This window comes from Nipponia nippon, unplaced genomic scaffold (assembly GCF_047370975.1).
Source record: "Nipponia nippon isolate SJK-2023a ecotype South Korea unplaced genomic scaffold, ASM4737097v1 scaffold_2, whole genome shotgun sequence".
Taxonomy (NCBI): domain Eukaryota; kingdom Metazoa; phylum Chordata; class Aves; order Pelecaniformes; family Threskiornithidae; genus Nipponia; species Nipponia nippon.
The window spans coordinates 30,843,887-30,869,517 of NW_028262336.1; the positions used below are offsets into that span (position 1 = coordinate 30,843,887).

The 25,631-nt window shown below is 43.4% G+C and overlaps 1 long non-coding RNA gene across 2 annotated transcripts in view; it reads left to right on the forward strand.

Moving 5' to 3' along the window:
• Positions 1-17,762, forward strand: part of LOC148055721 (uncharacterized) — a 41,517-nt gene extending 23,755 nt beyond the window's left edge. For both annotated transcript variants that reach the window (XR_015705135.1, XR_015705134.1), the window contains exons 2-4: positions 14,409-14,517; positions 15,486-15,825; positions 17,413-17,762. This is a non-coding gene — a long non-coding RNA (uncharacterized LOC148055721). The remainder of the gene's footprint in view (positions 1-14,408; positions 14,518-15,485; positions 15,826-17,412) is intronic.
• Positions 17,763-25,631: the final 7,869 nt, after the last annotated feature.

Here is a 25,631-nt window from a genome sequence, read left to right on the forward strand (position 1 = left end):
TCAAAGACTTTCACCTCAAAAGACCTTGGACCCTAATAACCATCTTAAGAGAGGATGTAGGAATCACAGTTGTGTTGACTTCTGAGTGACTTGAGATCTTAAGGTCCAGATTTTAAAGCTGTTAGGGTACCAAGGGTTAGAAACAACTGTATAACAGCAATATTAGCTACCTAAGCCGAAAACAGAGATCCTTGACTCAGCTTTCAGTGGGTACCAACTCCGAGGCTTGGAGGAGTGCAATAACCAAAGAGCTATTCGATGAAAATGGTGCATGGGTGCTTCCTTTCTTGGCAGATGTTTTTTTTTCTTTTTTTGTCTCCAGATGGATGGGTGAAAGTGCCAAGTATGAGGAGAGGATTTAGGGCTGTGACTTCTGTGGGGAGAGAGATGCCTCATTACCACCCTCTGTAAAGTGGGTGGGATTTAAGGAACCTGCTAGTCCTTGGAACTCCACCGTTGGCTGGCTTAGGCAGCTCCTTGCTCATTGCATTCGTTTCTGTGGATATCAAAGCAGCTCTTCCCTGAAGGCCTCGGTACTCACACCAATATCATGGCTTCCAGTCAGTGACTTAGCAGCTCCGCACTCAGCATCACAGTGTGGAAGTCCCTTCTCGGGATCTAACTCTGAAATGTGTGTGCCCTGTTACGTTTACATATCTTTTGTCCTGGGTGGAAATGGCTTAGGAACCTGAGTCACCGAGGTGCTCTGAGAAATGTGCTAATTTAGGAGAATTTGCCCCTTGATGAACTTCAGGTGACTGGACATGGTAGAACTGTGACAGTTTGGTCTTCTCATGCGTGACTGTGTTGTTTCCTGGCAAAAACTGGTTTGGCTTGAAGTATTTGTGCCTACAGAGCTCACTTAAAATTACCAGCTATTATCAAGGAGAGGGCAAAAATGTAAGGAAATAGCCTTTGTGCACCACAAAAGCTGGTATTCTTGATCAGTGCTAAATGTTTTCTCTTTCACTAACATAGTGAAGACTCAGTCCTGAAAGCTTTACTCATCAATTTTTCAAGTTATTACAGCACAAAGTCGTAGCATGAATATAAGTCATGCTCTGTTTTGCTAAATACAGTCATACAACGACTACTCAATGGCCTCTGCAGGTCTCTTGGAAGCCTTAAAGATTGAGACAGCCTCTTTTCCACTTCCACTCTGTTACTGTAAAGCCTCACCTCTTGGCTCCCTTGTGGTCTCAAGCCAGTGCTGAGAACTGGGTTTGAGTTTGCTGAAGAGGCTTGTGTCTTGAACTGGCCAGTTTCCTGGCTGGCTACTGGCCTAGGGCAACACTTGCTGGGCCCGGAGAGGTTTGCAGGACAGAAAATACTGTCCTGATGGCACACACATTTGCAATTTCCATCCGAAATGTTTTAGTTCCTGAGAAAGCAAGCTTGGGATTGACTATGAGGCTTTGTAAATGTATGCCTTTTGACCAAATCATCTTGGACAAGAAAAATCCCAACCCTAAAGGAATGCGGCAGAACATAAAACATTTCATTCAGGGTCTGTCTAAATATGGCTGGTTGTAACTGTGCTAGGTGTTACAGAAGCAAGTTTCTCTCCCCCACCAAGGGAAACTAGCAATCCTGGGAGAATTCCAGTTTGCCAGGGTAATTAGGTCAACAGTTGGGCTTGCAGCAACTGAAGTTGTATAGTTGGAATTCACATCTCCTCACTGTCCTGACCATCTCGGCTGGCCCAGTGCAAGTCTGCAGTGTCAACTTAGCTTTACCCCACCACCCCCACTCTCTCCACAGCTTGAGACAAATAACAGATAAACCAAAATCCACTCCATCATACCTGCCAGAGAAAGGCCATCTTCTCTGGAAGTGTGGCAATTTCCTAATGACTCTCCCAGCCCTGATTTGGGCAACAGTCTGTATTCAGTTCCAGGTGAGGAGCAACTATCTTCCCTATATGAAACTTTTTTAACTTGACGGTGTCTCTTGAGCTAGTGACAAACTACGCTTTCATGAAAACTAACCCGTAATTTTTCAGTGACGCTGGTTTGACTGGAGGCGATTTGCCCAGAACACATTGCTGGGAATCAGTATGCTGCTGTAGTTCAAGTAGTTGGTCTTTATCAGATATGATCTTTACTTCAGTAAATTCATTAGCCTTACAGTGCTGCAGTAACAGAAAGACTCCCTTTTGACAATTAGGACCACAAGGGAGGGTTTGGGAAAATGATTGCTCCCTCCTGGGAAGGGATGAAAGACTACAGTGGTAAAGAGAAGAGGTTTTTCATTATAGATCTTAAGATTAAACCCAAGGGACTGCTTGTGCTGGAAGTCTGCCTTATGTTTTGTATCAATAAGTGAATTTCAAACGCTTGGCTCCTAGTCATGTTTTTAGGTAATGGTTCTCTAGTTTAGCTCACTCTGATTTCTTGGAGGTGGATTAGTACATAATTAAATATGTGGAACAGTGTAACGAAAAACATGATTCTATCAGAGCAAATTAATTGCTAGGTCTGGTTTTGAACTTAGTAGAATCACTGCAAACAATGAATTTGCTACATCTTCCCTAAGTACTTTCCTACTGCCCTATTTACATTACAATCCTTGGCATTTACTGCAGGCAAACATAACAGTAATAATTTTCTTGTGCAAATAAAAAATAGAGGGGGAGACCTGCTTCTTGTGTGTATTAACGCTTCCATGTCATCTGGTGGAAACTAGTTGGTATAAACTATACTTAAGCCCTTATTAGACTACTAGAGATGTATAAAGGAGCCTTCTTGGAAATGAAAACCAGGTCATTTATCTTCTGTCTCATCTGTAAACAGAGTTTTTCTTAAATGGCAGAGAAACCATTAGTGCCTGTCTAATAGTGCATCATCAAATATTCGCTTTTGTGCTAAGGAGTTCATGTGGAGACAGAAATTTAGGAGAAATCTGAGCCAGAGGTGGTTTTGGTCTATGGCTCCATGGGCAACTTCAACTTCTAGAATGCTTAACTTGGCACTTTTCAAGACTGCTAAATGGAAAGGCAACGCTGCTGCTTTGTAGAACAGGGCAGGGAGAAGTTTCTGCTAAAGACAAACTTTTAAATGTGAGAAAAGCTGAAACTTCAAGAAATGCTGTGAGGGGTCTTTATGCTACGAGACTGAGTTGAAGGTAGATGAGTCTCCATCTGTCCCGTACGCCCTTTCCCTGTACTCAGCCTCAGTCTATCCTTTTAGGATTGCTGCATCTTCTGGAGAGCTGAAGAGTAGATGGAACAGGAGAGAAAAGAGAGTCTGGCTACCCAAAAGCTGTTTCTCCTCTGTTCCTGTGGTTGCTGGAATTATGTATGTACTTATGTATGATTTTTAAGTGAGGTGCTTATATTATCTTAATGCAGTTCTTTGGATTTGTTTTAATTTCTTGTTTGGTTGTTTCAGTTATTTTAAATGAGAGGAAAACATTTGCCTACAACAACATGAGCCCTGTAACAGACCTGTTTAATCCTCTGCACCTTGTCTATCACTGCTGTGAACAAGAAGGAGCAGAGAGGCATCCACCTTGGTTGCTGCTGCTGTTTGACAGTTCTTGGCACAGCTGGCTTTCCCAGAGGAGCAGCAGCCCAACTGTTTACACTGTGGTTGTGTCTACAGTAGCATACTTGAGGAAATCTCCCATCGTTAGACTGCTGGCAGAGACAGTAACAGTAGGAGAACTAGCATTGGCAGGGCATTGGAGCTTTTAACCATCAAACTGGCTCATCCTTTGGGTATTCTTTGTGCTTCTCTCAGTAAAAATGAGGGCAAGCAATCCAATCCAATCCTGAACGCGGCTTTACTTTTCTCAACTTGTTTGCTGGGTCCACTTCACCGGTTCAGTGCACACTAGTACATAAGCCTTACTGAGTTCTTCAGATTTCTTCTCACTTCATGCAACCAGATAAAGATTTGCTGTTGAATTTTGTGAAAGCAGAATCAGGCTTTATTACTGAGTTATCATCCATTTATAAGGACAGAAACCAATTCTATTGATTATTTCCCCTTTGGCATAGCCTTGCTTTATGCTACAAGCGCGCACAGTTGTTAACCTAGTTTTCAGAGCTGTGATGTGTCCTCCAGCATGGAAAGAACCAGTGCTGCAGTGGTATTTTTTTTCCTGTTTGCAGTCAGAGGCTTTTGTTTTTCTGCTTTCTGAAATGCAGGCTGAGGGAGTGAAGAACTAGGAGCACGGCATTGCAAGAAAGAGATTCAGACATCAAGTCACTCTTACTCAAGATGCTAAATCACAGCTTTTCTGTTCATCCAATGGTTCTGGATTGATGATATTTTCAATAGTTTAAAGATTTAGAAATCAGCTTCCTTTGCAGTAGTATCTGAAAGCAATTCTAAAAATTCCTTGGATAGCAATAAGAGCTCTTCATCTCCGGATGTCTTACTTCCAGTTAACCCAGGTCAGTTCAGAGTTTTTCTTAAATGGCAAAGAAACCATTAGTGCCTGTCTAATAGCGCCTCACCAAATATTTGCTTTCGTGCTAAGGAGTTCATGGGGAGATGCAAATTTAGGAAAAATGTGAGTGAGAGTATCGGTAGTTTTGGTCTATGCTGCTCTGCAGGGCAGAGAGGCACCTTTGGATGAACACTCACCAGCCTGCTTCTTTAGACCTCTCTGGACTGGTTGTGTCAATCTGAGCCGCATCCAGCACTGTTTCTTCTGTGGGATGTCTCTATCAGTCCAGCTAGCCTGGCAGTGTAGCTGTATCTAGGCTCTTCATCCTCATTCTCCCTAGATACTACACCTATCTAGACACCCACTTTCCGAGGGCTCCATCTGTGCTGTTCCTCCTTCCTGCCTCTTTTCAGAAGGCGTCTTCCTGGACAGCCGTTTGCTGATCCTGTTGCTCTAATCTACCTTCAACAGAGTGTCTGCAGAAAAGCCACACAGATGAAAAAAGAACCCGCCTAAGCACAGATTTCATTAGGCAGCCTACCTCCTGGAAGCGTGATTTCTGGGGTCAAAGTCCTGTGTGTCAGATTTTCTTCTCAGTTTCTGTCTTACAAGATAACTTCATAATGATATTCTGCATTTTGGAAGCCTTTCAGATTTTGCAAATCACTCTAAAATATATTTTAAGAAGTTTCTTCCATTTGATGCTAGCCTGCTGGCCTTGGTGGAGTATTTCTTTCCCTGTGTTTTCTAGCCTTCAGGTTGCTTAATTCACCTATTGTTTTATTATGAGTGAAACTCTTTAGGCTGTCACAGATATGGCTGATGACCTTGGTCACCCCACCTGAGGTGCCTTCAAGAGTCTGATTTTCAATAGTCACTGAGCAACCTGAACAATTTTCCTTCCTAGTTTTGTCTCTGCTATTCAACCCCCTACCTTTCACTGACAGAGTGTCAGGGGTGGCTTGCTTCTTGACTGTTGCAAGCCCCATACCACATCCTTCAGAGAGCTGAGAGCAAGGGAAGCCCTGTTGTACCTCACAGGTGGGAACGAGAAGGCTCCACACCAGACCCAGTGCTCTGCTGTGGGACTGGGCTGTACCTGAACTGATTCTTTTATTTATTTATCCCCTGAGAGGCCAACACACGTGGTGGGGGAAACTGGCCTGGTAGCTAGTATTCTCATGTGGGAGAGAGAGGTCTGAATCTCACCAGAAGAGGGAACCAGCCCCAGACCCCTTGAATGCTCCATCAGTTCCTCTGACTGGCTGGGATGGCAGTGGGACCCCATGCAAGACAGGAGTGGCTTACCCCTCCTCTTTCTGAAAGAAAATGCTGAGGTGCTTCAAGACGGGGAAGGTTCAGAGAGTGGAGTGGCACAGAGGCGAGTATTTCATACAGCCCAGAATAAGGCAGCTGAGCCTTGGAGTGGATGTAGGATTTGAATGTATGTCCTTGGCACTTCCTCTGAACCATCTGAGGCATCTGTTGTCCATTGAATGGCCTCTTGTGAATCCCTTTGTATGGGCAGATCCCTAGGCATCCTGTAATGAGCCTGGCTGCCTAGCTCGGTGCTGGGAATCCTACTGCGGAGCCCAGCACCCAGACATGAAGCAGCTACAGTGTTGAGTGCTGTATGTCCAGGTCCCTTTGTAGGTAGGCACCATGTCAGTAACCCTGTTTAGAGAAGCACAAGGCTCTCATTGACTTCAGATTGATTTGTGGGTCTTACCTTAGCATGTTATACATCCACAGCTCTGACTACATCATAACTGGATGGAAATGTGATAATATCCAAGATAAATAAATGAGAATGCATCTGTCATAGAGGGAAATACAATGTGCATTTTCTGCAACACTCCCAAGCCTGTGTGCTGACATTAGTAAATAGCAAAGACCAGCTCTGATGCATTTTCTTCTGTTTTGTTTTACTGACTAATCCAGATCTAGACTGGCCTTTCTGCCTGCAATAGTCATAGTCCATGTGAAATGCAGCAGAACACAGAATGATGGGACTAACAAAAATCTAAAGAATATCTTTAACCAAGCAGATAGTCAGCTTTTATTATTCCAGAACTGAAGTTAGAATTGCTGAAACTTTGCTTCTTTATATGCACATGATGTTCTTACTAGCTACAAAAACATCTCTATTCAGACTGAAAACATCTTTACTGATGAAAATGATTTGAATTATCCTAATTTGGTTGCTCTTCTTGACAATAAAATTATTTTTTCACCAATGAATTGGTTACTAATTCCCATTGCAAAGCAATTAATCTACCTTCTTAATACTCTCCAAACATTATCTGCGTTTCTCTATGTAATAAAATAAATGCACATTTTTTACAGAAGGCTCCTCATTCATTCAGCAGATTAGTCTGTCTTGAGAAAGTGTGTCACTAAGTGACAGCATAAATCTGTGATTGTCCTTTTCTCAGGTCTTCAAGAAGATTCAGCATCTTAGATGAGTAACTGTCCACCAGATGAGCTAGCCTGCAACTGTAAGCCAAACCAGCATTTTAAACATGAGAATTGGCAGTTTCCAAGTATAGCAAATGTAAAGGTGTCTGTGCCTATGTTTTGATTATCTAGTGCAACAACTACAATGTCCTGCAGTGCATGTTCTCAGCAGAACTACTTGTATGGTCAGAGTTTGCTCATGTTCAGGTACATCGCCAAATCAAAGCATCTACTTCTTTCGCTCCTGTTCAGTCTAGATTTTTATATTGCACCATTGCCGGCAGTAAATATTTCTTTAGAATGTCTTTTCAGTAGAATTTTTAGCTTAAAATGGCTTTTTAAATGAAGACTGTAATGTTAGCCAAAATGGAAATTTCCTTGGTAAAAATATCTGGGTTTAATTACATTTTCATGTCTTCCATTATGAAAACCGAGAGCTAAAAAATCTTCCTGTGTCTGGCAACCTAAACTTAAACAAACTGGCTAGTTGTCATCTGACTGGCTGAATTTTTGGGGTTATATTTTTTGATTGTAGAAAACTGGAAAATAGTTTGTGGAGGGGTTTCAGTTTTGTGGTGAAAGTTTGAAAAATTCTGTGGAAGACTATAAATGAATTAAAATATAAAATATTTGTATTTAGCAAGTATGTTTTTTACATAAAAATGACCTGCACTTCCAAGTGTGTTCTGAAAGCAATCACTTACTTCGTTCTGTTGAAACACATCAGTTCATACTTGCACTAATTTTAGGTATCCAATTCAGAAGGCTGGCTCCTAGGCTGTCTGTGTAATCCAGAGAGAAAACCTGCTACACAGCGTGATTCTGGACATGTAAATCAGGCTCTTGCTCTCAATTTCCTCTTGGAGGAATGTCTCTCTGTCCTTTGACCATATGGTATGCCCAGGGAGACCAGCTTCGAAGTTCGATGCTTTAAGCTATCCTATGTTGGTATCACCCTCTGACCAAAACCGGATTAGATAAAGAATATAACTAAGACATTTTCTGGCACCATTGTGATATGTGAGATTAGCTGCATGTATTTGTTAACATAAGTAGGTTGGATAAAATTGTTCTGTGTGTGCACCATGTGTGTGTTTTTCTGTGTGTAAGAGAAAGAGAAAGAAAGATTGCATGAATAGATTAATGAGGATTCCAAAATTATTCCCTCCCCAGGAATGTGTGTCTGCTGGCTGTCTTTCCCTACCCATCCTCTTGAATTCTCTATCATTTCTGGCATTTTTGTGTCTCGCAAGGCATGCTCCTCCCACAGCATCATCATTCTGCCCTTAACCTCTCTTCCTTTCGTCTTAGAGCCCCATGCTTCCCTTAGCATAGTCAGAATCTCTCCTTCATGCTTTCATGTCTTTCTCCACTACCCTTCAAGCCCTCTTTCACTAGTTTCCAGCTCCCGTACTGCAGAGGCAAAGCTGTATAAGGACCTAGAAGACCGCCTGTCTCCTAACTCAACTGATTGCCTGGCTATGGTCTATTGCTGAGAGTAACCTGAGCCAAGGCAAAGTGAAGAGGAACATAGACACCACTCAGTTGGCGTGGATGATAAAGAAGGTACTTTGCTATGGAAAGTCAAAATGGCTCTGTAACACTGAAGGAAAAAAAAATAAATCATAGAAATAGTGAGCTGAACAGCATCTTGAGAGATCTTTTAGTCTCCTCCCTGTTCTGCAACAGGGAATGTATAAATCATTATATTCTAATTAACTTTACTCCCCTTACTGCTCTCCTTTGCTAAGTAGAAATTGTTCAACCCAAGTCTGCTGGGTGATGCTTAGGTCTAGGGCAGGAAATCCCAATCCCTGTAGTATGCAGGGCCAGCACCTGGCTCCTGAGGAGCCCTCTTTTTAATATTACCTCTGCTGTGTTTCCAGTTAAAAACCTGAGTGTTTCCATGAGGTCAGAGTAGGAGAACTGTGGACTTCAAACAGCACCTCTTAGCAAGTTTGGCTTCAGCATCGTGTCATGCAGCAGACAGTCCCCTCATGCCTGTGCCATGGCAAGGTTCGCAAGGGGCCTGATGCTTTGTTCTCTCCTATTTGAGAAGCCCCACCAGACAGACACAGAGTTAGATGTAGGCCATGCCATCTTTGGTTGTCGAAGAGAATGTAAGTCAGCATCCAGTGGCCAAAAAACGCCTTGTACCATAATGTCCCCAAATCCTTTAGATCTGTTGTCCTTTCTAAGGAGGAAATTGTATTAGTTCGTCATGATTTGTTCTTGACAAGCCCAGTGTAACTGTTTATCGTCTTTTATGTACGTGAAAAGTGGTAGTTTTATTTAGTAAGAGTCTATTTTTCAGGGATCCCTGTTTCGCTGACAGGTCTGTAATTCCCCCATCCTTTTTAAAGAGAAGTACTATGTTCTCTATCTACCAGCCATTCAAGGTGATCACTTAAGGCTCTCAGATGATGGTAGCTAACTCCTTACCATGTGAGGGAGAATTTCCTCAGACCCTGATGGTTTGAACGTCCTTAATTTATTGAAATATTTTTAACCTGTGTTTTCTACACTGTGGCCGACCTTGCTATCTCCTTGTTAATACTAAGCTGTAGTTAACTTTTTTTTTTTTGTGAATACAGAAGGAAGCATGTTATCGTATACTTTACACCTGTGTGGGCTCTTCTCCATTCCTGCTTGTAAAAGCACCACTTTTACTCCTCTAATTTCTTTCTTATTGCCTTTATATCCTTTGCCACTTGACATTCATTTTTATTCCAATGTGCTTTATCTATTCCACTTCACTCATCCTTAGTTACATGCTTTTGCTTTTATTATTTGCACAAGCCCTTTTTGATATTCTGGTCGCTGAGGAACTCAGCATTGCAGGCTCAGAGGTTGCATCAAGACCTTTCTTTTGAATCTTGTGGTTTGCTACTGCACATTCAATATAGTATCCTTTACTAACTCACAGCTATCCCCAGTTATCTTCCTAGAAGACTCTACCAGCCACTTGCTTAGCTGGTGAAGTCTGATCTCCTGAGATCTATTATTCCTTTTCTGCTGCTCTCATGTTCCTTTTCCTGAGAATACTGAACTCTGTCACTTCATTCTAATTATCTCTCAATTTGTGATTTGCCAATCAATTGGAATTGGACAAAAGGCATAGTCAAGCCTTAGCATCTTCCTCCACCTAAAACAAAAAGCTGCACTCAGCATGTTGTAGGCACTTGTTCCTCTGAACTGCTTGTCCGAGAGATGCCCATGTAGCATCAGATATTATCTTTGGGTCCTTCGGATATTTGCTCAAGAAAAAACTCATTTGTTCCCCTCTCCCTTTTTAAGTGGTCTTTAGTAACTTTCTAACATGATATTGGTGCCATTTTCTTCATCTCTGTTTTTAACCTGACATTCAACAGGGCCATCTTTTCCCTTATTTGAGACTCATAGAGCTATCTGCTAGAGGACAGATAAACCTCCATGTTTATTCCTGTCTTTCCTTCCTGTAGTGATGCTCTAGTCCAGAAATTTGTCCTACCAGTGAGCTGTGTATGTGTTAGGCCTTTAAGAGATGATCACTACAGTGGGTAGTCTAAATCCTGCTCTACATCATGTCCCTGTCCATTGGCCTCACTGGAATTGCACATGCACAGCTGAAACTGATCTTTGGACACATTAATCAGTAAAACTTTTCTCTTTTTTTTTTTTTTTTGTTTTGTTTTGTGACCAGCAATAATACAAGGATAACAGTGGACTATTCCACCAAATTTTCTGCAATAAAGGATATCTTATACCAGCCCTATGCTACTTCTCATTTAGTAAGCAGATTCCTAATTTGGAGGAAAATGGTTTCTTTTGCTTCTGGTTAAATAAGTTCTTGGATGCTTAAAAATGAAATCTGATTCCTAATTGAAATGGTTTGCTTCCATTGTGAATTTACCAGTTTGTTATTGCAGAGTTGCACATGATTGCCAGGCTCTGGCACTGCTGTGGATAGTAAGGGTGGGGGAAAAATCACTGACATATTTAATTTGAGGATAATAGTCCTGCAAATGAATATCATAGGCCTTGAAAAAGGCAAAGGGAGCTCAGCCTGCTCCACTAGATTGTCTTCACCAGAAACTACCTCCTGCTCAGGGTTATAGATTTGGGCCAAGTAATCTTTCTACTGCCCAATTAAGAAATCAGGTGATTTTCACATATTTTTCTCTGTTAAACAATTAGAGCAAGAGCAAAAACATGCCTACAGACCATGTCTGGGTAGGCATTTTGTCACATCTCTCTTTTTGTGGGATGATTTTTGACCTCTTTTCCATTCATACACTGCTTGTAAACAACGTTGTTTTTTTAATATACTGCTATTGTGCCAGTTCTGGGGCAGATTTATGGGGGCTGAGGGACTCTTTCACTCCTTTTTCATCCTCTCTATTTGTTCCCCAGTCTTCCAGATTCTTGGAGGCAGGGTGAGAGAACATACCACCTTCTGTTCTGCATTGAGGCTGTATTTAAGTCCTGCTCTTCACAGTCACCTCAGAAACATTTCAAGCAAAGTATCCCTCATCTTGGGATTACACTTGCTGCATTTACTGTATGCTTTTTCTGTTAGCTACAACTACTGTATAATACTGGCATAAGAATTAAGCAGATTCATAGCTCTTCTGCCTCAAACAGGTCATTGATGCTTTTCTTCTGGACTGTACCACCAGGCCAAATAAGCTGTGTACTGCTGATCCTTTTCCCTGTTTGAATCAGGTCTAAGGAACAGGAAAGCGATGAAGGGGTTTGCTAACAGCACTTTTACAGCCCTAGGGGAAAGACTGTTCTGGGCATAGAGGTGGTTCCAGAGTGGTAGGAAGCTTTGAACCCTTCACAACTTTCCCTTTGTGGGAGATGTGAAGAGAGGCCTTCCCAGGTGTGTGAAATCTGAGGATTGTGGATGGATCCACCTGGGAAAAAGAGAGAAATGAGGAAAAACGGACGCATTCTCTATTGCAACATGCAGATATATTGTATCTACCTGAAGGAAGAGTTCTGAAGAAGGAACCTCGTGGCTACAGATGACCACTGCTCCATGTGAGAACTAAGATGAAAGAAAAATTTGGATTAAAGAGGCAAGCGTTGGCAAGTCATGATCTCAGAGCGAGGGTGAAAGTTCAGACTTAGCTCTGTGTCCTACTTAGGAGCTTCCAAGTGTAGTCTAACTTGGTACTTCTTGTTCCCCCCCACATAGTGCCTAATGTGTTCTGAATGGAAATTTTATGTCATAACACTTGAATGCAGAGGCATTACACAACTGTGCCTTCTGGATGCAGCCCCAGCAGCTGCCCTGGCAGGCTTTGGGCACGATGATGATTCTTATTGGTTTCTGTGTTGTGAGAGTGCCTAGAGATCCCAGTGTGCCAGGCGTTTTACAAACACCTTGGAGAAAAAAGTCCCTGGCTGAACAAGTGCACGGCCCAAATAGCCAAGGCTGACAGAGTGTTGCTTGGGACATGGAGGTGTGGGGAGATGTAATGATTTTCCCAGCTCTGCAGTTTGATAGCAATGGTAGGGACAGAGTGCCATTCTCCGTGTTTCAGGAGGACCTGCTATCTGTGCTGAAGGGTGGGCGTGTTCCTGGTCTACCAGCCTTTAGAGTAGCACAGTCAGGAGAAAACCATGCAACAGGAGAATTTCATCTTCCCCCATCCTCCTGCATGCTCACCATCGAGGTAGTTCAGTGTAGCCTCTTTAACACTTGGGGAATTCAGCTTCCTGAAAAGATGGGAGCAGGAGTGATATATAATACTGTAAATGCAGTTCCTCACTTGCCTGTGGAGACCTTATAATGCAGTGTCCTGTGGTCGTCCTGTGTACTCAGACTGGCATCGTAAACTGTGGGAGTATTTCTACAATCAACAACAGTTTTACTGTATGTTAAAATTTTCTTCTCATACATAGCTTGCTGACGCCCAGAAGGCTCCTTTCTTTGTAGCAGAGTGTATCTCACGAACAATTCTGCTTTGGGCTACAGGACATCAAAGTTAATATTTTTTCAACTTCTCTGCCAGAAACCATGGTCTATGAAGTAAACTCCCTTGAAATAGAGTTGCCTTCAGGGCAGTATGCGTTCATTATAACATGCCGGAACATGGAAGAACAAAATAAATGTTATTTGATTGTAAAATACATTTATTTTTCCTAGCCTAATTTTAAAATCAAACAAAATAATGGTCAAATCCAAATGTTCTAAGAACTACTTGTTTCAAAGCACATAACCCTCCAGCTTGCTCACCCTTAATCCAGTTTAGATCACTTTGTATCTATTCTGGAGCAAAGACTTCAAATTCAGAAATTTTCCTTTGATTTCACTGGACTTTGGGCTGGGATATAGGGACCCTGTGGAGGCCAAAACAAGTGGCAAAACAGTACCTTAATGAACACTTAACCTTAACTCTTCAGGTCCTTCTAGTCTCCAGATTCACAGGGACAATCAGGGTTCATACCATGCTATGAGAATGACCTCTGCAGCATGATAGGTATTGGCTGAGCAGAGGCTAACAGAAAAGATGTGAAAGTTCTGTCGATAGATATTTCTAGAGAAAGAAGAGAGTATTATTGGGATTGACTTGAGCAGTCTTGATCTGCTCTGCCATTCTTAAATGCAGCCTTGATTCATGTCCGAGTGTGTCTTGACAATGCTGTACTCAGAGTGGACCTAAGACTTGTGTGCAGGCATAGCATGATGATTGGTTGAGTTTTTTGGGGATGCTGCAGCAGCATATGGCATGCACCCCAGCAGCATATTTTGAGTTTTTCTGAGTTTATTTGGATTCTTAAATGAGACTATTGGAAAGAAAATTCACATAAAAATATCACAGAAACATCTGGAAAGAGACTGCTAGATGAGAAAAGAGCCGCATCCCTAATGACAATGGATTTTACTGCTGCCCAGCTCATAACTTCAGACTATGATATGAGCCATAAGTATTTTCCAAAGGGCTAAATTTATTTGTAATTCTCACTGGGGTTTGCCTCGCTAGGCATTTGCAACAGCTGTATGAATGACTGTTGGCCACCTGCTGCATGTATTGCCACCATGCTGTTGAGCTTCTGCTGCCAATGCAATGACAGCCTCACTGTTGCTTTGTCTGAGGGTCTCCTGAAGGGTCAGTGGTTGCAGCAGATGGTGGCAATTTTGCCATCGCCTTCAGGAGGAGCAGATTTGGGCCTCTGAATTGCACCTTTTTATATATAGTATCCAGTGCTATTTTGCCTGGCAAACATTCAGAGCAAATGTGGTTCCACGTGGCTCCTCCCTCTGTGTTGCAGGACAGGGCTCTTCGTGTGCATGTGAATATCTCCCAGATGTTGTCCGTTAGACAAATTTAGCACTTGAGATGGGATGTGGCATCATAGCACGTAGACAGGATTTTCCTGGAGGGAATGGAGAAGCTTGTATTATAGTTGAAAGAGTAGGTTGCTATGCAATCCACTTCACTTGGTCTTGTGCTGTGAGAACTATTTCTTTTTGTGTGACCTCCAGAGTGGTCATGACAGCCAGGCAGGAGTACACGTCTAAATTTGGCAGAGTCCTTGAAAATGTATCCCATTTTGTTTGACAGACGTCCACTGAGATGGAAAAGAACTTACCCCTGCCCCTTAGGTTGGCTGGGGACTTCAGCAAGCCTCCTCCAAGGGAATCCTGATATCATTCTCCAGCACCGAAGCCAGGTAGTTTTATTTCAGTTCTCTGTTGAGAATTTGAGCAATTTCTCCAGGGGCTCAAGCAATGCATTCGTATCTTCATCATTTTCTGTTATATTTTTAATATGTGTATCCTTGAGATCTGATTTGGAGATCCTATCGTAATAACCTACCGAAGTTGTTGCTTTGAAGTTGCACCTGGCATTTCTGGGTCATCAAAATAGTCAGGGCTCAAGATGGGAAAGAGCTGGAATGTACATCTCATTAGCTTAACACAAATGTTTTTTGAATGGTGTGAAGGAGGATGGGGAGGAGACAGCAGAGGGAAATGCCTTTGATTGCATGGAGGTAACCACCAGTGGAATCTGACTCCTTGGTGGTATATGGGTTTTGCTTTTAATCTCAGTAGTGTCATCTGCAAGCATCCTTGGCCACTTCATTTCCACTCTGTTGGCCTTGCATGGAGGCAGGCTTTGCCCGGTAAAACCTGCAAGGAGTTGCTTGACCCTGACTTTGTGTGCACTCTCATCTTTGGGTATAGGCCAACCCAGCAGCAAATGGGACACTACTTCATTGAAGCCACTAGTTATTTCTATATTAGTAAAATAAAGACTATAAGGGCCTGAACCCAGGCACTGCAACTTGATTTTCCGTCCTCTTTAATTATTAAGTTAATAATTTAATAGTTCCTGGGGTGTTGGTGGCAAGGGGCAGCCAGCTCCCTCAGTGCAAGGACCGTTCCTAACAGGCAGTTTGAATGCGTCCACCCTGATTTGTAGGCTGAGAGTTTAATAGCACAGATGTGGCCAGTCTGTGCCAGCTGACCTCAGGGTCAGCGCGTGGGCCTTGCCACTGGGCACTCTATTAGTACAGGTGTAGCCAGTGATGCAGGGTCTGTTTCTATACATGAGATCATGATAGTGAGCCTGTCAGTTGCTGTCATGATGAGGTTTTTTTCCAAGCTCTTTTCATGACTGTCTCCTCCATCACAACAGGGCTTTCTATCACTCCCTTCAACTGACCGGCTCATCTGGCAGTGAGGAAGACCAGGGCTGGTGGTTGTTTTCGTATAAGATCTCTTTCTGCCCCAGGAAGACAGGAGAATGCAACTTCCACTACCATATGACTTGTCAGTTCAAAAGCACTTATTTCCCCAACAATATATATGGAGCTTTCTGCAGGCTAGCCAGTTACCTGCAGGGTTGCAGCAATGCTACCCTGCCTTGGGTTGTGCTTCTGCTTTCACTGAAATCAGCAGTGACTTCAGCAGTTCAGGACTGGACCGCAAACTACAACGTTTCTAGGATCCTTCAAGATGAAAGGCACTCCACGTGGGTAAGTTATCATTATTTGTTATTATCCTCTCACAGATCCACTTTGGAAGACAGATGTGCATTCTTTCCCCCTGCCCCCCTGAGAACTGATGAAACATGAAAATCACTTCTTAGATAAAAAAAAGCCCACAAAGTCAGCACAATACATTGTGAGTTATTTGGTTTCTAATCTCTGAAAATGAGCCAGGTCAAACAGACACAGCTTCTCTGATAAATTGTTATTCTTAGAGATTTCATCCTTCCATGGAAAAGTACTGAGCTGGCTCTCTGATCTCCTCTTACACTGTCATCAGCATACAGCAGCGGGCCAGTGGAAAATTGGAGAAAACCAGCTGCATGTAGAGTGTTAAGGGCATTATTTTTAGATGCTTCATTTCTTTCTGACTACACACACTTCCCTGTGGAAAACAAGGCTGTCTATCCTAGTGACTTACGGGCAGCTGCTGCATTATGCACGGTGAAGATGCTCCTTAGAAAAGGGATGCTAAACAAAATAAATGAGAGCAAAACAGACCTATAAATTTGTGTAGTGCACAACAGGAGAGATGAGGGAGATTTGAGAGTGAATGCATGGGAGTCTTTAGAAAGTGTGCAACTTCTCCCTTCAATAGAGGTATAAGTTTGAGGGGTGTAACTCCAGTTGAATCTCCCTCTTCCTCTGACTGGGGAGTTTGCTTTCTTATTCCACTACCCGTTGTGACATTTGACAAGTATCAAAGCTGAATGCCAGCTTTCCTTGCAAATACCAATCTTCTGTCACAACAGGGCTGCTAAAGAGAGGAATTCCCCATCCAGATCTGCTGAGAACTATGATAGTAACTAAACGCATGATGACTCGGGTGCAGGCGGTAGTTTGAAACACATGCACACATGGACTGCTCCACTGCCTCCTGCTGACAGCCGGCCCATTATCTCCTAAGGATGATTTGCCAGTTAAGCTGGATGCAATTAGATACACAATCTATCAGTGTGCTGAAAAGGCTTGGTCTTTCCCTTTTTCTGTCCCTGCAAGGTCTCACCTGAGTGGGAGAAGGAGGCATCTCTGGGAGCGCAGCAAAACTTGCACCTCTAAGTGTTAGGTCATCCTCCGTATAGTGAGAGCAACACCTCATATGAAGAAAGGACATATGTGAAATCCGTGGGAGGAGAACAGCAGGTAGAATCTCTCCCCCACTCAAAATCTCTGCCTTAACCATTCACACTAGTCATTCCAGTTATAAATCTTTCCTCATCCAGATTCCTTCAGGGAAATGGGAAAGAAGAGTGTAGAGGAGACTGCACAGGCACGTGGCTGGGGTGGCTGCATGTCTGGGATTGTGGGGCACCATGTAGATTCTGGATGTGAGTGAAAGAGGCTTTAGTTGATTTTTCACTTGTGCCAGTGTTTCACATTTGGGATGCAGATGGATCCAGCTAAGATAGCTTGTCAGAGGTCTATTGTTCGTTACAACGCCTGGAAAATGTGTGGTATATGGCAACGTGTTCCCCCTGCCCCAGAAACTTTTACTGTCCTAGAGAAAAATGTTACACTTTTGCCTGACTTTAAAAAAGCTAACAGTGTGTTAAACCTCTCTGTTTTTCCAAACAGTCCTTCCTCCTAGCATTTGGGGCACTTCAGCTACTTCTAAATTGTTGGCATTGGCAGCACGTCTTACCTCTGGGTACACATCTTTGTGAGCATCCTGACAGCCAGTGGGGGTGAAACCTGGATGTGCTCCAACCTCTCTTGCTACCCCAGGAGACTGTTTTGATGCCAGACAAACTAGTGAAGAACCCAAATGGTGCCAGAGCAGGATGATGCCTGTTACTGAAAAATTAATTATTCTCTCTTGTGACACCTTGTATGCGCGCACATGTATAGCATAGGTAGGTCTCCTGCATTGTCCAAAGTTCAGACCTACGCATTTTTTACTTGGTTTTGCCAATCTTGAACCATTTTAGTAGGTATTTCCTGGGTCAAGTAGCCACTTCAGATTGATGTTTTTGGGGAAGACTCGTGTAGATTAGTTCAATCATTTCCAAGAATAAGAATATTGAAAATTGTTGTTTTGTCCACACTGCTTTGAAAAAAATAAAATTCTTTCAGTGGTTTTGCTGAGAAGCTTTGGTGTTTCCATGCTTGCGATTTCGCAATGGGATGCCATAGTGTCAGGGGCATGCCTTTTGCTATTTTTCCAAGATAAATTGCCTCTATTTGGCCTGCTTAGCAACTCTTGAAATTTGACAGGCACATATAGTCAGTAGAGAGATTTAGAAAACTTGGCACTGAGGCATGCTTCAGATCACGACTTCAGAAGCTAAGCAGAGGTTTATAGGTGGCTGCTTGGGAATGCTGTAGTGCTAGGCACAGAGGCTGAGAGCAGAAAGACTGTTTTGTGTGCTCTTAGTGCTCCAGAAAGCACGCCAGAAAGCAAGACAGAGGAATTTTTCTGGATTACTGCAAAGGGAATATAAGGGGGGGGTACAAGTGGCTGAAAAGGAAGAGACAAAGATTTGGTCAGTAGAGCCCAGCAAGTAATGGAGAGCTGTTTTCACAAAGTATGTACAGAACACAACTGGCTATGACCATCAGACTCAGCATGGGAGATGGTGAGGATTAAAGATGAGGCAACTTCAGGTTAATCCCTGTTGCTTTATATAAGCATTGCTGGTACCACCTGTATTTACACGGGCTGTTTGGGCATACTCACCTCCTCCAGGACTCAGCCTCCTGGATGAACCGGAGTCATGCACAGACTGAGACTGGTGTTGGCTGCAGCTTTGCTTGGAGAGTTGTTGAAATGGGGAGATGCATTGTCAGTGATGCAGAGGGTACAAAGCAAAGTAAAAACAGGCTGGGTCTGGGCAGATGAACATTGGCTTGGCAATACAGATTCTCTTCCCGCTGCCTGGAGGAAGTGGCCAAGATTGACAAAGTGATGTGGTTTTTGGCTGGAGAAAAGTAACACTGGAGGAGTTCTATGCTACCTGGGGTCAAAGCCCCCTGGTGCTTATGTTCTCGGTGACAGAAGCCAGCATCACCCTCCCCTTGTTCCTGCCTCACAGTGTCGTACAGGAGGCCCATGCTATGCTCAGCTCCCCTCTCCAGCCTGCAGGAGGAGGGACAGACAGCCAGAGCCGGAGTGCTTATGGGAGGGAAGTCCTGCCATATTGGGCAGACTTGACCAAAACTCACTGGGAGCAGAGTCTGTAGTTTAGTCATTCTGCAAGTTACTCATTTGACACTCTAGGCTGTGCTGGGCAAAGTGGGTCTTGTGGAAGCAGCAAGCCATAAGGACACCAGGTCCTATGCGTGTGTGGATAAGCACAAATATTTCTGTCTGTTTCCTGTCTGTTTCCCTCTTGTATAGATGTCCTTTCACTCCTGTTCACTTTCTAATGTGAACATGGGTCTGGACTGGAAGTCTTTGTGAGTACATGGAAAGGTCACCCATTATTCATCCCTCAGCAACTGAATAGTGACCTGGAAGCTATTCCCAAACCAGTCAAAAGCCTTCTTCCTTGATGGTCCTGACCAAATAAACCCTGTGGTCATCATCTTATTTGTTTAGACATTGTATCCATGTCCTAGTATCCTAGATAACAGTGTTTTGACTAACCAGGGAGGTTCTGGAGCTCTCCACCTCAGAAGAGGACTAAAAAGTGCCAGTGTAGAGCAAATCAGTTAACTTCTCTAAGTTGAGGGATAGAGGAGATGATTGGTTTTGTTTTCAGTCTTACAGTGGCCAGTGAGATTAAGCCTGAACAATGTTTTTGCTGTTCTATCTCCGCAATAAACACTGGAAACTGCTCTTGCTGATAGAATACCTGGAAACTGCTTTGTTGTTGAAGTGCTTCAGAGCCTTCTCTTCATTATTTACAGTTTTGCAAGTGGAACGTGGGCAGCTAAGAAGCTGAGAAAGATCAGGGAGGCCTGCATGCCTCAAGGTTATTCTGATTTGTTTAGTCCCCTGTTTTATACACACTGGGGACTGATAGCATTTCCCTTCCCTTTTTGGTTATTTTCTATTCCTTCATCAAATCTCAGGAGCCTCTACCATTGTGTCCTAAGGGCAGCCTCCTGCCAAGAGTCTGTTTATTGTGCTTGTGTCATTATTTACAGGCCTAGTGTCTGCTTAATGTGTCTAAGGCTTGATTTGTGCTTCCAACTAATGTAAATTTACACCCCAGTCTTGTTTAATCTCCACCTGCCAGGCTCACACACTTGACTGCATAGTCACAGAACAGATTTCTCCCTATTTGATCACATTAGACTCTCCAAATTCAGAGCTCTGCCCTATTCAACACCTTCTAACTGCAGACGCAGAGAGCTGGCTGTATAGGTAGGTGCCAAACTACTTGATATCACGATTTGGAAACTCATTTTGTTTATAATTCTGGGTTTATACTTATAAACTTATAAACTTATAAACAGCATGTTGAGTATAAGCTCTCATGTGAAGTCTCTGCTGATCAGTAGAGGCAGCAATGTGATTTGGCATACTTTGAGGACCAATAGAGGGCATTATACATGTGAAAAAGCAATGGGCTGTGTCTTCACAGGAGATAATGTAACTTGGGAGCTGCATCTAAGTACTCCTTTCCTTCCTGTGCTGTTCTGAGGCTGACTGCTTTGCCCAAGCAATACAGACAGAGCTGCCATTACAGTGTTTACGTCTCATTTCTCAAGGTGAACTGGAAAGAACAGGCAATAATAATGCTTCTTTATTGTGAATTGCCTCTGCAGATCCTCGCTCTTGGGAACATGCCTCAGCACAGTCTCTAGGACATCTCTGGCACATCACTGGGGATTGCTTCATGCATATTTATAAAGCACTTAGATATCTTTCAAGCAAAGGCGCGAGGCATGCATTGTGTTATTTTTAAAATGTGGCAAATATGCTGCTCTGTACACTGCCTGTGCTAGGCCTTCAGAGTCCACACGCTCAAAGCAGGCAATAGCAGGCAGTAACAGGCAGTAACAAGCAGTGCTCAGAAGCTTTGGAAACCAGTTAGGTAGAGCAGAGCACTGGCCATGCACGTGTGTAGGCCTCCGCATGTGTGTACATCGGCAGAGTGCTACCAGGGTCGCTCACCTCTGCTACTTGCAGAGTTGTCACCTGAAAGGAAGTCTCTGGGTATTTCTCTTCCTTCCTTCCTATTATTTGGAAAATGCTGTCTCAGTCATTGGGAAAGTGCTGGCAATGAATGGCTTCCTCTGAGCACAAGTGGTGTCAGTATCCGGGGCAATGGTACCACTCATAAAGTCAGGTTGGGGAGTGGAGGTGAGCCCTTGGTTACTCTAAGTGTTGGGCTGTGGGAGACCCGATCCAAGGGCTGCCTCTGCCTGGCTAGTGAGTGGACTGAACGAGGTGTCCCCCCTCTTTGGCCATGTGATAACCCCAGGCGTCATGACTGCTTTACACTCTGTGTTGAAATACCAAGCAGATCTGTGGTCCTGCCTCGAGGATGAGGTCTCCCACCCATTTCTGTGCTACTGAGTCCTGGCCCAGGGAATACGTTACACACAGCAGAACAGCTTCAAGAGCAAGTGAGATGTTGCCCAACAGGGGTTTGAGCTGATCTCTGTCAAGGCGCCCCTTTTTCTGACCCTGCCAATACTTTTCACTCTAGGGGAGCCCGCAAATACATGTGACCACCAGTGAGCTACTGAAAAGGGCTGATCTGACTGAAAAATTAACCTGGAGATGAGATCACAGGCAGATCTGAGTTCAGGCAGTTCCCTGAACTCTCTGCTTTGTTGTTAGTGCTGACAGAAAAGGTTGGGAAATTGAGACTCTGTGGGGAAAAGAGAAGGCTTGGGCTGCTGGGATTTAGATCATATTGCTAAATTTCTTCTATTGAATTTGTAGTGGCACACGAGGCCAGTGTGCCAGTATTTTAGTCCAATAGTTCAAGTGTCATGCTCTAACTGTTCCCTCATGGAAGCTAAACATGAATGTCTAAATTGAGCAAACTGATGCTTGGTACCCCCACCTGGAGTAAGATTTACAAAAACATAAATTCATAACCAAGCAGTATCTGATATGACACTGAACTGCTGATTTTTGCAAAGAGCTCACTATGCCTCGTGGGACAGGGTTTTCTTTAGAAATATGGCCCATAGCGTAGCAACATAGAAAAAAAGGCTTTATATATATGTGCATATGTATATGTGTGTATATATAAATACGTATGTAATATATATATGCATATGTACACATACATAAACTTAAAAGTGGCATGGCTATTACAGTTGTAAGTCACTTGCTAGATAGATTTACCCTATATTTATAGTGAAAGTGTTACATGTACTTTCAGGTTTTAGTGATGGTAGGAGACAAAGTAAAGCCACAGTTGCTTAGAAAATAATTTCCAAGCATTTTGGGGCACATATTGATGGTATGTTGCTCGATTTAACTTGCTTAGGCACCACAAATCTCTAGGTGTTTTCCTTGTCTCAACCCCTCTTTGCCACTGCAGAGCACTGCTGCAAAACCCAAGCTTAGCCTGGTTCTAGGCACCTGATGGGAGACGTAAACCTGAGCTGTTCATTAGCATTTTGCCACTGACAAAATTTTTTGGATTTGTTGGTCTTTGAGTTCAGTGTTGGTGCTCTCTGCTGTTTTTTTGTTGCGCTCTGTATTCTGTTCTAGGAGGTGGTTTTGCAGAATGTTTATGGCCCGGAGGATGAGATTTCATTTTGAACTCAATTAGGAGTAAAGAGCTGCTTCAGCACTGTCCTCAATGAACTCTTGTTTGACTAGCGGAAAGCTCTGCTTTCTCTGAGCCAAAGGACTGACGTAGGAGTTGTGTCAGTAGAGGACTGACAAGGCACAGCAGGAGCCGAAGAGGGAAAAATTCAATCAGGGCAACACTGAGGAGGAAGAAGGTTTTGAGCAATGTGAGGAAATGAGCACAGGCATTTGTTCACTGCACGGGCATGTATTTGGCTCAGGTGACAAACTGAAAATTTTCTAGACCTTTTCTCCACCTCAAGGAGGAGCAGAAAGTCCCTCCCCTTTTCAGGCTTTCCAATGGAAAGGGCTTCAGGATGCAGGGCTGGGCAGCTCAGCCCAGACCCAGGCTGACATCTCCTCCCTGCACTGCTCCATGTTAAGGGGACACCAGCTCGAGTCACTGTGGGCATTGCAGTAGCTACACCAGGCTCCCTTCTCCAGAGGAGAAATGCACTTGGAGAGTGAAATCTGCACACAGGCCCTTCATTTTGTAAAGGGCCTCTCCTGCCCCTTCAGCTGACCGGTGTCCACGGGCACAGGGCTCCTGAGCAACCTAATGTAGTTGAAGATGTCCCTGCTCATTGCAGGGGGGTTGGACTAGTGGTCTTTAAAGGTGCCTTGCAACTCAAACTATTCCGTGATTCCTCTGGGGCTGAGGTGCTGGCAATGCAAGCGGTATGGGTGTGGGCGTGCAGAGCCTACCCTCAAGAGGCAAAGAAAGAGGCATGTTCTGCACTCCCATTTGGGCTTGCATCGGCAGAGGCGCGAGTCATGGACTTGCATTTGACCACGTGCCTGACGTGAAGCTGCTGTACCAAGCAGGTGCTGAAGTGCCAAGGCCAAAGCAATGTCATCCCTTCCCTTCTGTGCAGGACTTACAAAGAAAGTAATGTGGGGGAACAGACTTGTGTTGTGAAATAGGCATGTTAGGCACTGATGAAGACTCATTGATTTGCCTTATTAATGGGAAGCTAAGATGTTGGAGATATCACAGTTTTAGGTATTCACATAGGTAAAAAAAATTCTGAAAACAGAGAGGACCCTATAGTTTAACCAGAAGAGAAGCAAATTCAGGCTAGAAATAGATGCTCATTTCATCCAGTGACACTAGTGCTTTAGTCTCAAGATCATTTTATACTAGCAGAAACCAGTGAGTGAAACAGCTTTGCCCTTTCACTGCTTCAATGCTTACTTCAATTCCCACACCACCCCTCTCTTGGACACATTAGCACAAGTGTTTTCAAGGCCATAGAGAGAACTGGATTGGGAACTGGTCCAAGTTAGTCACCCTCTCAAAAAGGAAAGGTTTGTTTTAACCCGGATCAGCATCCCGATTTGATTCCCCATGGCATCTCAAGCACATAGGATAATGGAGGAAGTGAGCAGCATGGGATAAGACTGAACAGCTGGGGGCTAAGGGCAAGACCCCTTCTTGGGGTTCTGTTTTGGCTGATGGTGAAGGTGAAACAATGGCCTAATCCCATCCCAATTCCATCACTTGTCTTGAAACCAAAATAAAATCTCTAAGAATTACGTTCTAGCTCAACCAGGTGGACCAATTCCATGAAAATCACTGTTTCTGTGGTAACTGATGACGAGCCTCACGCTGCTTTCAAAGGGGTGCCATTCCCAGTGGGTTCACACGTGATTGACAAGCAGAAAACTAGCAGCTGACTGGTGACAGATTCCACCTCATCCCATGGAAGAGGCCTGCAACGGAGAGATTGCTTCTTCCTGTGGTGAGTAGAGGAAGCCACTCTGGTTTGAGACATTTAAAATCATCCAAGGTGGAGTGCTTGAGAATTTACCATCTTCTGCCAAGCAGGGTGTAACAGGACCCTAGCAGTCCACATTTCTCTGGTAGTCTGAAGCATGACTTCTGATACATTAATTTGTAGATAAATGGAAATGTTCATCTAGTCTGGCTTTTGCCTTCTTTTTTTTCATTGGGTTACTTTTTTAGGAACAGAGGTGAATATATTGCTTACAAAACAAAGTTAAGCCCTTTAAACAAAAAAAGAAAAATGTGGTCTGCAAACTAAGAGTTTCTGAATAATATTTTTATGCTGAACAACAATGAACTAAGATTTTAAGAGGCTGGGAAATCAACATTCCCTACACTTACTTATTCTTTTAGATGAAGTCAATTGTAAAAAAAAAAGTGCTTGGGTAATGAATGGTAAGTTATTCATGACTTTTTTGAAGAAGAAATAACAATGTGCCTTCTGTGAATATTAAGTAAAAGTAACCTTAGGGGGATGGGTTGGGCAGTGTGAGTCATACACAGGTTTTGAATTATTGATGTTCTACAACTGTCAGCCCTTACAAGCTTGCACTGTGTATCTCAGTCCCTTCAAGGCAGGTGGAATAAGTTTCTGCAGATCCATATATGTTTCCACAATAAGATACTGTGGCAGCACACAGAGGAATTTGTAGTCGTGCTGATTTTTGAACTACCTCTCCACAGAGCGCAGCCTCTCTTGCAAAACAGCATGTAGCCATGCTTTTCCCAGGGGCTATTCAGGCACACTTTGTGTGCTCCAGCCCAGTACATTTCCATGAGCTACTTCCCATGTGCCTATTTTGAATGCTCTGTGATTGCTTTAGGAGTGTGGTTTCATTAGTTGTTTCTCAGAGCTGAGTTTGCTGATGGTAATGCTGATGGTTAAGCAGGCTCTGCCCTATAATGTATTGGTACCTTCAGTCTAAGAAACCAGAAAGTGTGAGGATTGGGACATAAAGCATTCAAAAGTTATGAAGAAGAATTATTAAACTGCTTGTGTGTTGTCCATTCCAGCTGCTTGTAGGTATGCAGTGTCAAGTGGTTTCCAGTTACACGCTCATGTGCTCTATTTTCTGTGATACGATGGCCCCTTTAGCACCGGATGGTGCTCATTGACTGGGCAGCAATTCATTACTACAGCATTCAGTGTGTGGCCCCAGACCTTATTTACTGCAAACCATCTAAATCCTGCACAGACTCCACTCTAATTGGTTTCCTCAGCTCCACTTTGATTTAATTTATGCCACTATACAGTATGCAAGCACTAGAGGTAAAATTCACTCTTCTGCTGTGAGTGGAAAAGCT